The following is a 15,827-nucleotide window of genomic DNA, read 5'->3' as shown; positions in this document are numbered from 1 at the left end:
TCTCCAGCAGGGAGCTAGGCTGGGAGATCTCCAGCCACCACCTGCCAGCGTCCAGGTGGTGGCTGGAGATCTCCTGGGATTACAACTGCTCTCCTGGCCACCGAGATCAGTTCCCCTGGAGAAAATAGCTGCTTTGAAGGGTGGACTTCAAGGAATTATATTCTACTGAGGTCTCTCCCCTCCCCAAGCCCCACTGTCTCCAGGCTCCGTCCCCCAAATCTCCAGGCATTTCCCAACCTGGAGCTGGCAAGCTTAGAGGGAGCTTAGCCGGAATGTGATGCTATAAAGGGCACCCTCCAAAACAGCCATTTTCTCCAGGGGAACTGACCTCTGTCACCTGGAGATCAGCTGTAATTCAAGGAAACCTCCAGTTCCCACCTGGAGATTGGCAGCCCTAGAGGCGAGTGCTGTTGTATTGCACATAGAGGAGGGCTGAGGATGAGACAGATTGCTTGAAGGCCACCAAAGGAGTTTGTGGCAGAGGTGAGGGTCGAGCCAAATACGTTCTTACGACTGATAGCGCGATCTTGAAGCCCCTATACTGGACTATGCCCTGGCGGATGAGATCACGGAGGGTCCATCCACTTCAACAACTTGTTTCCTGCTGTGGCCTGCAAGCCAGTCACAGGGGCTCGTTCTATCGTGGCTCCCCCCCCCCACTTGCTTTCAAGCCCCTTGCTGGGCTTTGTCCTTAAAGGAGCTCCACATGCTCAGGAGCCCTGACCTGGCTAGCCCAGGTGAGCCTGATTTTGTCAGTTCTCAGAAGCTAAGCAGGGTCAGCCTCGGTTAGTAATGGGATGGGAGACCTCCAATGAAGACCAGGGTTGCAGAGGCAGGCAACGGCAAACCACCTCTGTTAGTCGTCTCTTGCCATGAAAACCCCACTAGGGGTTGCTTGCTATAAATCAGCTTGAATAATAATAACAACATTAGATGACTTAACACCCAGAGTGGTTTACAAAGTATGTCATTATTATCCCCACAACAAACACCCTGTGAGGTGGGTGGAGCTGAGAGAGCTCTAAGAGAGCTGTGACTCACCCAAGGTCACCCATCTGGCTTCAAGTGGAGGAGTGGGGAATCAAACCCGGCTCTCCAGATTAGAGTCCCGCGCTCTTAACCACTACACCAAACTGGCTGTGTGACTTGAGGGCACTCTCCACCACATGCTCAGAGAGAGGATTCTGATTGCGCTGCATGGCTGGGCTAGGAAGATAAGGAAAAGAAGTCCAGGCCTTTGAGCTGAAGTCTCAGCCATTTCCTCCTAAAGAAAGTTCTGGCCTTCCTCCACCAGCTCTCCCTGCCCTCCAGAGAAAGCCAAGGAGTCAGACGGGGTTGTACAAATAAACACTGCAGGCAGCCTAGATTAAGAGAGAAGGTGTTGGGGCAGATCAGTTTGTGAAAGCCTAGCTCCTCCCGTTCCCTCCTCCATCTCACTAGCCCCAGATGTATCTCCGTATGTCTCAGTATCTGGGAGACTCTTTGAAATCTTCATTCCTCCCAACCCTTCGGGAGGTCCTTAATCCTCCAAGAATGTGCACTGCAACACCACCCCAGCTTGCGCTGCAACGCATCCCCGCTAGATGCCTGGGGGAGATCATGAATCCCCCATCTCTGTAGTATGTTTCGTTCTGCCCACAACCACACCATGGCAGATGGCAGTAAAGGCCCAGAGCTCTGAGGCAAAGAAGACACACACTGCGCATGGCTGGTGCCTCCAGTTAAAAAGATCTGAAGTAACAGTGCTGAGGGGGATCTCTGCTTGCTAACCCCTGGATCTGCCACGGGTCAGACAAGACCGTACCACTGGTCAAGATGGCCTGATTCAGTGGGATGCAACAGCGTTCCAAAGAGTCTGTGATGACGCTGTACACTAAGGGCCGAGCTACAAGTGATGAATGACACTTGAACGGCCGGTGAACAGACTGAGAGCCAAGCTACAAGTGACGAATGACACTTGCACGGCAAGTGAACAGACTCACGTGTATTCCTCCCTGTTCTCTTGCGCTCCACGTGATCAAGCAGAGCGCAAGTGGAGCGCAAGTGAACAGGGAGGAACACACGTGAGTCTGTTCACTTGTCGTGCAAGTGTCATTCATCACTTGTAGCTTGGCTCTAAGAAAAGGCTCACCACCTGAGCAGCCACTTCCCCCAATCCTCTACTGATGCAACTACCCAGGCCTGCGATTACTTCCCAACAGGATTTGGTTTTGGGAATGCCGAGGCAGAAGAGCACATGTGCAGTGTCCTCCTAGAGCTGTAAGCTCTTCTTTGTTTTACTGTTTTCATTGACTGCTTCGCTTAATATCACCTGTTAAACCGAAAGAACAAATAAGAGGGCCAAACCAATGAAAAAATAGAAGTATATTTCAATCCAGAATAATCAAGCAATAAAGTGCATAAAGAAGCAATTTTGCTACAAAAAATTATTCAATAGGCAATATAACAGGAACAGCAGCAACCACAAGGTACAAAGAGAAGAATACAGTCAAGAAAACCACACAAGGGCTCAACAAATCGACCCGAGGGTGGTACAATGTCTGGTACTTATATACAAAAATATTTCTGAACCAATTTTCTTATTTGTTTCTTATGATCACAGGTACAAACAAGCAAGGAAGGGGGCACAGAGACCCCCCCACACTCAACAAGATGCTATCAATTAGCTTGTTTTGATCTTTCTTCCTCAGGAATGATAACAGTTACACCTGAACTGTAAAAATAAAATAATTGTATCATACAACTGGTCAACTCTTCCTTGTGTACATACCAACATTTTAATAACCCTTCAAGCAGAACACCACCATGAGACTCTTTGGTGGGAAGGTCAGCACCTCAAAAGGTACAGCCACTGACGAGGAAACGCTCGTTAATCCTCACACTATATATCAAGATCTTAAAGTGACAGAACAATACAGATGTAAACACCTATGATCATAAGAAACAAATGTAGCAATTATTTATTGTAAATTGTGCACACAAGCAACATTAAAAATCTAAAAGGATAAAAGTATAAATATCAGAACTCCTAATAAAAATACACAAGGTTAAAAAAAACATACAAATTGATGGAGAATCCAATGACTGTATACATCAAAATAAATACTATATCATGAATACTATAGTATCTAAAAATAAACTGACCAGACGCATTTCGGCCTGTACCGGCCTTCCTCAGTGGTCATTAAAATCCTATTTAAAACTATACACATCCAAGAATTAATTATCCCAATAATTAAAATTAAATTGAAATGAATTAAAAACCAGGGCCCTTTTCACACTGCTTACCTGCTGCCGCAACCACACGAAATATCGCGCAAAAAACGCGGAACATTGCGTTTTCTCGCACGAGATTTGCACGACGTCGCACAAATCTCGCACGAGAAAATGCAATGTTCCACGTTTTTTGTGCGATATTTCGCGTCGTTGCGGCAACAGGTAAGCAGTGTGAAAAGGGCCCCGGTTTTGGTGTTAAAATAGCTTATATAATGTGTAGTTGTGAGGATTTACACATTTTTTCATTGCTATCTTTGATGGTATAAAATGATACCTGTCACCTCCAGTGATAGGTATCATTTTATACCAGAATAATATTGAAGGCATTGTCAGATTAGTGAAATAACCATGAGAGTTCATCCATGGTTCTCTTCGCCAGATGCAACTTTATTGTAGCCTGGGGTCATTTTGCAGAAAAAGAGCTGGAGGAACTCATTAGCACAACTCATTAGCATATGCCACGCCCCTTGCCATCACTGGAAGCGTGTCATTAGCATAACTGATTTGCATATGCCACGCCTCCTGACAGTACCTATCCTGGCTGTTTTGGACCCAATCCTGGCCATTCAGGGCCCAAAATGGGCCCAAAATGGCAAAAAGGGGCTGAAGATGGAGGAAAAGGGGCCCAAAATGGTCAGGATTGGGCCACTGCTGAGTGGGAGAGTAATCCACCACCTGTCAGAGGCCCCATCCGGGCCATTTCGGCCCCAATCCAGGCTGAAACAGGCCCAAAATGGCCGAGAGTCAGGTGGGCCATGTGACCTCTTTGGGGAACTGCCAGAACTGTGTTCCTGCGTGTTCCCCCTCGAAACGAGCCCTGATTGTAGTGTAAGCTTTCGAGAGCCACAGCTCTCTTCATCAGATGCAACTTTATCGTAGCATAAGCTTTCGAGAACCACAGATCTCTTTGTCAGATACAACCGTTAGGTTGCATCTGACGAAGAGAGCTGTGGTTCTCAAAAGGTTATGCTACAGTGAAGTTGGTTAGTCTTAAAGGTGCCACTGGGCTCTTTACTATTTGCGACTACAGACTAACACGGCTAACTCCTCTGGATCTATCACCACGTGAATGGAGCAGTTAAAATGGCTAGATCCAAAGAGTGGACCCCACAGCATGGCCAGTGCAGCTGGCTTCAGAGACCTTAGAAAAATGAGGACACTCAGATTTGACCATTCTAGGCTGGGTGAATGGATGGCAGATGAGACAGTAGTTCTTCGCAACTTGTGCTATTCGGAGACGCTGCTTGCTTCCTGGCTGACCGCCCAGGCAAGGGGTCTGGTTCCAATCAACTGATATGTGGAAAGCCACATAACAGCACTCCCCTGAGATAAGAACATCACTGAGGTTTCCATTATCTAATCCTGTGGCTTTCTGGATGACAGGTGTATGGGCTGGAGAGACATGACTAACCATTAAAATTGAAGAAGTCCCTCTCCCCACCCTACTCAGCTGAGAAATCCCAGTTTCAAGCACGTAACCCCTAAGCAAGAAAAACGCAGGTGAACGCCCAGCCAGATCTCCACACAACATTTATCTTGCCTCGCAGTGCAGGAATTCTGTACGCACAAACATACACACACATCATTTGTCTAGTTGCCAATCCATACTCAACCTGTGTTTATACTGCCCCTGCGATGCTCCCTTAACACTCTTTGCTTGACACACTCAAGGGGTCAAACTGCGGCTAACACAAGATAAGAATGGAAAGTCAGAAGTCTGTTCAGGGGAGGAGGGAAAACATCCGTGTGTGTTAACCCAGCCAATTTTGGATTGAACCAAGAACAGTGATAAAAGTTTGAGGGAAACTTTCTCCCGTTTTCTCCCTGGGTGGGACGAGGGCCGGTTCTCCTTACAAAGTCCTTGTGTCCCCCACCCCCCATCCCATGTCTGCTCTGAGTCCTGTTGGTCAGACATAATTTGGGAGTTCCACTCCTGCAACTTAATTCCTGGTTCTGCATTTCAGACTGGGACACCAGAGTGCAGGGGCCTTGAACCTTCTCCCCGGGCCGTTTTCCTGTCCTGAAACAGCCCAGGGGAGCTGCTCTGAGCCCTGCTGTAAAACTTTTGTGTAACACCAGTAAGGTGCAGCCCGCAAAGGAGCAAACAGCAGTTTTTCAGGGCAGTTTCAGGCCTGGAAAATGGGAAGAAATGGAAATCTTTCTTCCCATGCTCCACAGTCCCAGTCTAAACTGGGCCCACAAAGTGCCTGGGAATTAAACTCGAGGCGTGAAAATCTCACAACATATCTGATCAACATGACACCAAGGTGACACAATGTCTTTGTGATGGGAGTATGGTTAGCAGCCTCCAGGTAGTAGCTGGAGATCCCCTGGAATTACAAGTGGTCTCCAGGCCACAGAGATTAGTTCACCTGGAGAAAATGGCTACTTTGGGGCGTGGACTCTATGGAACTATGCCATGCCAAGGTCCTTTCCCTCCCCAAACCCCTCTTTCTCCAGGTTTCTCCAGGTTTCACCCCCCAGATATCCAGGAATTTACCAACTTGGAGTTGGCAACCCTAGATGGGAATTAACCCTGAGGCAATGAACCAGGCATTTTTTTGTGCATAGCATTGCCAACCTTCAGGTGAACTACCAAAAGAGGGGGGCAAATCCGGTGGACCAAAGGTCGAAACTACAAAACCCACCAGAATTATAATTTTTGGTTTTAATTTATAAAAGTGCCAAAGTGCAATGCAAAAATGCAATACCAGTGAAATAACTTAATAAATACATAGATAGGTGTTCAAAATACAAAAGGTGTGTCCATACATTATATACAAAATACAATAAATGCAATCAACAATTCACAGTCCGAAATATAGGAGTAAAGTGCAAAGTTCCAGCAAGGTGGAAAAGCGCTGCTTGGTGGAGAGCCAACTGAGTGTCTTCTCATGAAGGTTCACAGTCCCAAAATAAACACATTATGGTGCCCACGGGGTTTAGCAAGCAATATTTCTATTTAACCCGTTTCGTGAGGCAAACTCACTTCATCATCAGGCATGAAGCAATTAGGACTGACTATGAAATTCACAACAGTTCTATGCTCTGCTCTCCCACCGCTCCAAAGTTGGTCTGCGGACTATGGTATTGCATTTCACTGGTATTGCATTTTTGCACTTTTGCGCTTTTATAAATTAAAACCAAAAATTATAATTCTGGTGGGTTTTGTAGTTTTTAACCTTCAGGTGAAACCTGGAGCTCTTCTGGAATTACAACTGATCTTCAGGCCACAGAAATCCCCTGGAGAAAAAGGTTGCTTTGGAGGGTGGACTCTATGGCATTATTCCCCAATGAGGTCCCTGTTGAACACTGTTGAGGTCCCTGTTGAACACTGTTCAAATGGTGTCCACAGGCTGCATTTACAAGACAAGTTACATGTGCAAGGGGGTGGGGTGGGGTTGGGATATTGTGGCTCAGGGTGGTTTGCAATTCCAAGATTAAAACACACACAACACCTCCTCAACTCCCCAAGAAAATGCCTGCAGCTTAAACCTCATTAAAAGCTCTTGCCGATGAAACAGCCTCCTGCGAAGGCTAAAGCCAGTGCCCCCTTCCCTCGTCAGGAGACCCCTTCCACAAGGTAGGAGCCACCATAAAGTGGGCTCTAGTTGGTGCCACACAGGTCACCTTAAAGCAGGAGAACCGCTGGAAAGTGGCACCAGACGGAGGGGGGACGACTTGCGGTTCCCTTCAATTTGGAGGATGGTCTACACACACACACAAAAATAACTTATTGATTGAAACGTGTACCAGTTGGACTGTCGAGTATTGATATGGTCTATTTATGGTCATTGTAGTTATTCATGGTAATTGATATTTGTATGATCTGTTTATAATTGTATCAGATTTGTATGTTCACTATGCACTTTGCACCTTAGATACAAGTTATATAAAATTTTGCTACTACAATTATTTCATTTTGTATTGCCTTCCCCTTTTGGTTGCTGTAGCTTGTTTGGCGGGTGAAGGCGCCCCGGTGTTGTCGGTTAGTATTCTAGGGCTGGCAACTCTAGACTGGAGTTGGTGTGTAGGGAAATATGGAATAGAGGCACCTTCAGATATTTGGGTCCTGGGCTGTGAAGGATTTCATAGTTTTAAGGTTGTAACCTACACCTTGACTTGAACTCAGAAGGAACCGGGCAGCCAACGTCGCTGTTCTAAAATAGGTGAATTGTGTTCCGATCTCCTAATGCCAGACAAATAATTGTGCTGACACCTTCTGAACCGACTGCAGTTTCCAGGTTGTCTTCAAGGGCAGTCCGACATGCAGTATATGGAAGGCTTATTTTGAGGGGGACCGAAATGGCCTGGATCAGGTCGGTGCTGGGCAGGGGAAGCCTCCTTTACCCAGCACTGATCCGATCCCAGCCATTTTGGCCCTGAAACCGACTGGATTGGGTCAGTACTGGGCGGGAGACACCTCCCCTTCCCAGCACCAATGTGATCCAGGCAATTTTGGGTCTGATCCAGACCAAAACATGCTCAAAATCCCATTTTGAGCCATTTTCGGCCCATTTTGGCCTGAATCGGGCGGTTTCATCCCAAATTAGAGACAAACCCACCCTGATTGGGCCACTGCCAGGTGGGAGAACATTCCCTCATCCGGCAGCAGCCTAATGCCGGCCATTTCAGGCCCGATCCTGGCCATTTGGGGCCCCTTTCAGCCATTTTCAGCCCAATTCGGGCCCAAAATGGCCAAGATCGGGCCCAAAACAGCCAGAACTGGTCCCAAAATGGCCAGGATCAGGCCTCTGATGGGTGGTGGATCACTCTCCCACTTCCCAGCAGCCCGATCCTGACCATTTGGGGCCCTTTTTCAGTCATTTTTAGCCCCTTTTTGCCATTTTGGGCCCAATTTCAGCCCTGAATGGCCAGGATTGGGTCCAAAACAGCCAGGATAGGTGATGTCAGGGGGTGTGGCATATGCAAATCAGTTATGCAAATACCTCTTCCGGTGATGGCAAGGGGCATGGCATATACTAATGATTTATGCTAATGAGTTGCACTAATGAGTTCCTCTAGCTCTTTTTCTACGAAATGACCCCTGAGTATATTACAGTAGTCCAACCACAATAAAGGAATTAAGCAGTCCAACCTAATAAAGGAAGCAACACTCCAGTTCAAAAGACCTGAACACAGCTGACAAGATGCTTTGGAGGTTGTTGATTCATAGGGTTGCCATAAGTATCTGTTGCTTTAAATATGTGCTCCCAGGGCTTTTTTCAGCAGGAACGTGGTAGAACGGAGTTACGGAACCTCTTGAAAATGGTCACATGGCTGGTGGCCCCGCCCGCTGATCTCCAGGCAGAGGGGAGCTTACATGGCCCTCTGCCCCGCTCAGCGGCGCAGAGGGCAATCTAGACTCCCCTCTGTCTGGAGATCAGGGGGCGGGGCCACCAGCCATGTGACCATTTTCTCCGAGGGCAACCCACTGAGTTCCACCACCTCTTTTCCCAGAAAAAAAGCCCTGTGTGTTCCTGTGTCAGCCCTAGAATTGCTTATGTTCTGTTTCAGCATTTCTTCAACTCTGTATTGGATTCTTGCTAATGTTATGTCTTTGTAAACATGTTTATGGCATCTTTTATGAAATTGTCCTTGATATTGACTGTACTAATCTCGCGCTGTGTAATCCACCTTGAGTCTCAGTGAGAAGGGCGGACCATAAATGACATAAATAATAATAAAACACACACTGTTCAACTACAAGATTGTAACAAAAGAGATTAGAGTTCCCAGAATGGCGGTCTCGGAGCCAAATTAAATGTGACGGCGAACGTGTGGCCGCCACATGCTGTCGCTTGTGATGCTCTCCCTCCCTTACATTTTAAAGTAAGAAAAGCTGTATCACTTTAAGCAGCATGGGGTGGATGTGAAAGAGCTCCACTGAGTGGCCCCAATTAGGATCAGGCCCTTGTGGCATTTTTAAAACACTATAAAATGGCAACGATGATCACGTGGTGACCGCACATTTGCCATCATGTTTGGCTGTAAGAAAGGAAAAACTGGCGAGCGCAGCTGATAGATGGTGCCCTTGACAAGTGCACCAATTTGCTTTTCCTTATTTCTTTGTTCATTCGGGGGGGGGGGAATGCCACCTTTCCAGGAAATCTGCTGAAGGTGGTTTACAAAATAAATCATAAAACACAAAACGTAAAAGTCCATTAAAACCCCAAATTAAAAAACCTAGTCAGAGTATAAAAACATATGTTAGTGAGAAGCTTAAGATAACAGTTTTCAAGTTAGTTTTAGCTGGGTAGCCGTGTTGGTCTGCAGTAGAACAGCAGGATTTGAGTCTAGTGGCACCTTGGAGACTGACAAGATTTTCAGAGTGTAAACTTTTGAGAGTCAGAGCTCCCTTTTAAAATGGTGTTAAAAGAGCAGCCCCATAAGCAAAAGCCATCTTCTACAACTCAGATCTCCCAAACTGTTTTGGGCCCTCTTGGAGAAAAAAAAAAGTGTATCCACAAGTTTTCCCTGCTGCTGCCAAACAGCGGCTTCTGCTTAATAATATTGAGTGGGGAAATGGGGGTGGAAAAATCCCCTGTGGTTTAAATTGGTCTGGCATCAATAGCAGCATTATAAACTATCTGAGATCTAAATATAATGTGTCATTCAATTTGACATTGGCCGTTTTCACACTGCTTACTGGCCACGGAACATCATGCCAGGCTCCCGGAACGACAGCGTCTTCCTGGCGTGACTTTGCCTGAGAACTACCGTTCTTGCACGAAATTGTGCCAGGAAGACGCTTGGCACGATGTTCCGTGGCCAGTATAGCAGTGTGAAAACGGCCATTGTCCACAGAGGGGCAATGGGGGACAGAATCCGTCCTAGTCATATCCACACTGGCTCAGCCAGTTTTTGTTGGAAGAGGAGGACTCAGCTCTGCCCCTCTGCTCAGGTTTTGGAGAGGGACAAACCAAAGAGTTAGAAAGATAGAGAGGTCAGGGCACTCGGTCTACTGATTACTGCTCTGACTGTCCTTTAATATGCAGATTGCTATTCTCAGGATTTCCTCCTCCTGACTTCCTCCCTCTCACTTCTTCTCTTCCTGGCATTGTTCCAGGCAACACCTCTCTCCTTCTTAGGGTTACCAGCCTCCAGGTAGTGGCTGGAGATCTCCTGGAATTACAACTGGTCTCCAGGCCACAGAGATCAGTTCACCTGGAGAAAATGGCTACTTTGGGGGGTGGCCTCTATGGAATTATGCCATGCCAAGGTCCTTTCCCTCCCCAAACCCCACTTTCTCCAGGTTTCTCCAGGTTTCACCCCCTAGTTCTCCAGGAATTTCCCAAATTGGAGCTGGCAAACCTACTCCTTCTCCTCCCTCCATCCTGGCAGGATGGATGCAGGCCTTCTCCTGCCATCCATGTCCCTCCTTAGACTAGATAGGTAGTTAGGATCTGTCTCTCCTCCTTTCCTATCAGAATATGGCGCTCCTACAATAAAGAACTCTCATTTCTTTTCTAAATATGAAGCAAGTGTATGTGTTTGTTCTTTTCATTCCTACACACACTCTCTCTCTCATACACATACACACACACTAGCCAGCAGAACGAGCTCACAACCACCTATAATCACGCTTCCTATGCCAAACAATAGACTCTGATAACGGCCCAAACATGGAATCCTTTAATTAGATTTCTGGGGCCTACATAACAATTTATTTATCAGTTTTCTCCTTCCCTACATTTCTCAACTGACTTCCAATGCTCTTTCCTCCTACCTGCTCTGAAGCCCAAATGATGGCAGAGAAAGGTGGCTACTCACCTTCGTCTCCCCTTTCTGCTATTTGACATATGCAGGTGGGAGAAGGGCAGAACCACTTTTCAGAAGAAAATGGAAAAAACACACCATCCAATTCTCAGTCTTCTGAAAACACCTGCCAGGACCAACTGTCTTCTGTCCTCCAACAGATCAGAACTTTGTGGCGGTTCCATCACCAAGAGGGATTCTGAGCTGTTGCTGAGCTCACAATGGCTAAAAGCAATGCTGGCTTCCTTTATTTACTTTATACTTTTTACAGACAACTTTTTACCTTACTCTAATAGCGGTTTGGCAGGACTGAGGTGACACAATCGCTACAATCAGGCCAACGAATGAAAGACAAAAGCACTCCAGACAATTGAAACACTTTTTAAAAGGCACTGATTGAGCCAATCTTGTACGAAAGCACGCCACGCGCACATGTCTCCAAATTGCTTACGTCTCACACAGCAAAGCAAACCAGCAAGGCAGGCTCTTTGTTCCCAAAAGAGGAGCCCCAGAGCTTCTGTTCCGTTCTGACATGGATTGGAATCCGCTCAACAAAAAGAAAAAGGCAACCCTCCGGAGCTATCAATATAAAATAAGGGAAAAACCTGACACCCACAAATAATGAAAAATAATTACAAAATCTATTTGAAAGTATACAAGCATACACCAGAATATAAAGCCGATGACTCCTTGTGAGAATACATGAATGGAAAAAATACACGAGACCTGAATAACCATACAAAACCAGCCGCGATTTAAAAAGCTGGAGCTCTAATGAATGACGTATATTGCAGCTGCTAGCAGTGCGTTTCGAATTATCTTCTTTAGATACATAAGTGTTACTCTTATCTACAGAAATGTGGAGGATGCTAACTTTTTTGCATAAAGCCACCACTGTAGTAGTAGTAGTAGTAGTAGTAGTAGTAGTAGTAGTAGTAGTAGTAGTAGTAGTAGTAGTAATTGATAATTGATAATTGATAATTGATAATTGATAATTGATAATTGATAATTGATAATTGATAATTGATAATTGATAATTGATAATTGATGATAATCAATGATTTGATTGTGTTGTGTGAAATCTGAAAAATAATAATGTAGAGATTAATAATAATTAATAATAATAATAATACAGAGATCTGGCAATAGAAACCACCCAGCTATGGATGAAGACTACAACAGTAGTCCCCATTGTCATCGGGGCACTGGGAACTATTTTGAAAAATTTTGCAACTTATGTGGAAAAACTGCAGCTTTCTGACATAACACCTACAGAACTGCAAAAGACGGTGCTACTTGGAACAGCGTACATATTACATTGATATCTGGCTGATACTTAAGTCTCTGATGGAAACTTGTATCAGCTCAGCAAGACCAATCAATGATAACGTGCTCTTTATTTATTATTATGTTGCATGTAATTCAGATAACAACAACTGTGCTTATATTCTGCTCTTCTAGACAGATTAATGCCTCACCCAGAGCAGTGAACAAGTTAGTGTTATTATTATCCCTACAATACAGCTGGGGAGCTGGACTGAGAGGAGTGGCCGACCTACTGAGCTCACGGCAGTTGTGGGAGTTGAACCAGCAGAGTGCTGATTTGCAACCGAACCACTTAACCCCTGTGCTACAGCAGCTCAATACGAAGCTGAAATTCATCGGTTACTCTCTCTCAAGTATACGCAATGCAAGGCGAACAAGAAGAGGCAAAATTCACTTGCCAAGTCAGAATGGGAAGAAAGGGCCAGGGGACCTGGAAAGGGAGTCGTTTGAAAGAAGCCCTCAGGTTTAGGAGCTGGACAGGGCATCTTGAGACTCCAGGGCTGTTTGGGGGCCATCAATGCAGCTTAGCGACCAGCCCCCCCTTTCCTTGTTACCTACTTGCTTACTACCTGCTCAACACGCATATATTTATATATTCAATAGCCTTTCCTATGTACAGATGATAAAATCCAAGCAATGAACATACTCATGAATAAAGAAGCTCCAGGTTTGCAGAAAAATATGATTTTTTTAAAAAATGAGGGGAGCAAAACAAGCAAACAAAACCCCCAAAATACCGACAGTGACATTTGCCGATGCACATGAGAAAAAATCATGAGAGCCAGTGTTTCCTAGTGGTTAGAGAGCTGAACTAGTAGCTGGGAGAACCAGGTTCGAATTTCCACTCTGCCATGGAAGCTTTTGGGGTGACCTTGTGCCAGTCACACTCACTCCGCCTAACCTACCTCACAGGGTTGTGCGGAAGTAAAATGGAGGAGAGAAGAATTCTGTAAGCCATTGGGGAGAAAAGGTAAGGTATGAAAAGGAAATAAAAATAAAATAAAACTTCAGGAGGCATTTTGTTTTGCCAGTCCAGAGCAGTCCAAAATGGCACCCTCCAAGTGGTGGCAAAAATAGCAGGTGCTGAGTTGGGGGGAGAAACGGTGGGGTCTGCGAGAGAGGAAAGAAAGCTTGCCAGGAGAGAAACAAGTAAGCAGGTACAGTGATCAGCCAGGGGAAGGGAAGGCTGAGAGCCAAGCTACAAGTGACGCCTTACACAGGTTGGACACTTGTCAGCTTACCTCAAGTTTTGATGGGAAATGTAGGCGTCCTGGTTTTACAGCTTGGCTCTCCATTACAGCTGCAAGACATGGGCCGATTCCAGACGACTAACCTGAAGGCGCTGCATGCCGCCATGTTCCGGATCACGACGGGGAAAACGCAAAATATCGCGTTTTCTCGCGCGAGTTTGGTGCGACGTCGCGCCAAACTCATGCGAGAAAACACGATATTTCGCGTTTTCCCCGTCGCGATCCAGAACATGGCGGCATGCAGCGCCTTCAGGTTAGTCGTCTGGAATCGGCCCAGGATGCCTACATTTCCCATCAAAACTTGAGGGAAGCTGACAAGTGTCCAACCTGTGTCAGGCGTCACTTGTAGCTTAGCTCTGAGAAGATGAGGTGAGACAAGAGAAATGGAAGAAAGATTGTTCTAAGTTGTTCTAAACTTGTCTAAGTTTTGAGATTCCCCTCAAGACAGGTGGCCTGGCTACCTATTTATCTGCCCTAAGGGCACCACATCTCCGTAGAGCTTTTTCTCTCGCAAGATTCAACGTCATCTACAATCTTATATGGTCGATATAATAAGATCCCATATCCAGATAGAGTTTGCTTCTGTGATCACAGCAGTATCGAGACAGTTCCACACGTCCTGATTTATTGCCAACTATATGCAGATTTGCGCCTCAAATGTGTACACTCGGAATTAGTTAATATGAAGGACTTTACAGATTCCTTAAAGGTCCATTGCCTTTTGAATGACTCCCTGCCTAAAAGCACCAAGAGGGTAGCAATGTTTCTTTATAGAGCTTCAAAACTGCGTCAGGAACGTTTTCAGAAATAGTCTATGTTTTATGTTTTTGTACCTTACTCTGTGTTTACTGTGCCGACTAATGCCAATGAAGACTGACTGACTGACTGACTAACAAAACAGTGCCAGAGGAAGAGTGGGGGGAATCGGGACCAGCAAGGGAGAAATGGGATTTCCTCCAGCGCGGTTTTTTCCTCCCTAGAAAACAGAGGCTACAAACAGCGCAAGTGTGGCATCTGTAGCCTGAATCGCCTTCTACCAACTCTGGATCCTGCCTTCTCCTCTGCTGCAGAAACATCATTGCTAGACTACCGTCGTGAGATATTTGTGGGGCTGCCTCTGAACTGAAATGTCGTCTGGCCCTGAGTAGAGCAGCCAGAACAATAAGAGGGACTTGCCACAGTGGACAAATTTTGCACACCCTCAGAATATCTCGGTGTGTTTCCAGAGATAATTCAGAGTGGTGATGTTGGCCTTTATGGCCCAACAGAGTCTGGAATTAAGGCTGCCAACTCCAAGTTGAGAAATTCCTGGAGATTCGGGTATAGTCAGTGGAGACGGGGTGTGAGGAGGAGAGGTATCTCAGAGGGGGGTAATGCCATAGAGTCAACCCTCTAAAGCACCTATTTTCTCTTTCTAGTCTGGACTGGAGATCAGTTGTTATGGTGGGAGATCTCTAGGCCCTCCTGCCATGTTATTCTGCCCATAAGCTGAGACTGTCGTTGGAGATGTCCCTGGCTGCCCCTACCCTAGGGAAGGGCCTTTCCTTTGCTTGCATCTTTGGAACAAGATCTTTGTCCGACCACTGTGTTTGTTTTTATTGGTTGGTTGGTTGGTTGGTCCTAATAAGTATTAAGTGAATTGTGTCTCTCTCTTTTTTTAAAAAATGCTTTTGGACCAACATGGCTGCTAACAATTTCTTTCCACTTTATTTGAGCCTTTGGTGATCTGGATGTACGTACATGTGTGTGCTTAAGTGTGCATGTTTACTGACAGTGTCATTGGTTTGAATATCACAATTGACTTTGTGTTAACGTTTGGTTGTTGGAGATAGTGATCATCATTTAATATATTTTTGAACTGTTTTAGTTATGTTTATTTATTGTTTATTTAATAAAACCTTTCTACCCCACCTTTCGCACCATAAATAGTCAAGACAGCGTACAGTAGCCAAAGGTAAAAAATGTGCCCTGTAAGCTGCCCAGAATGTTTCATTGAGCTAGATAAAATTGTTTTTTTTCCCCCTTAGGCGGGTAGCCATCTTGGTCTGCACAGTGGAACAGTAGGGCCGTTTCCGCGTGGCTTACCTCAACCCGGAACACTGCGCAACATGCCGGAAAAAACGCGGAAGATCGCGTTTTCTCGCACGAGTTGTGTGCAATGTTGCGCAACATCGTGCAAAACTCGTGCGAGAAAACGCTATCTTCTGCGTTTTTTTC

This window comes from Eublepharis macularius, chromosome 8 (genome assembly GCF_028583425.1).
Source record: "Eublepharis macularius isolate TG4126 chromosome 8, MPM_Emac_v1.0, whole genome shotgun sequence".
Lineage (NCBI taxonomy): Eukaryota > Metazoa > Chordata > Lepidosauria > Squamata > Eublepharidae > Eublepharis > Eublepharis macularius.
Note: the sequence above shows the minus strand (reverse complement) of the source record.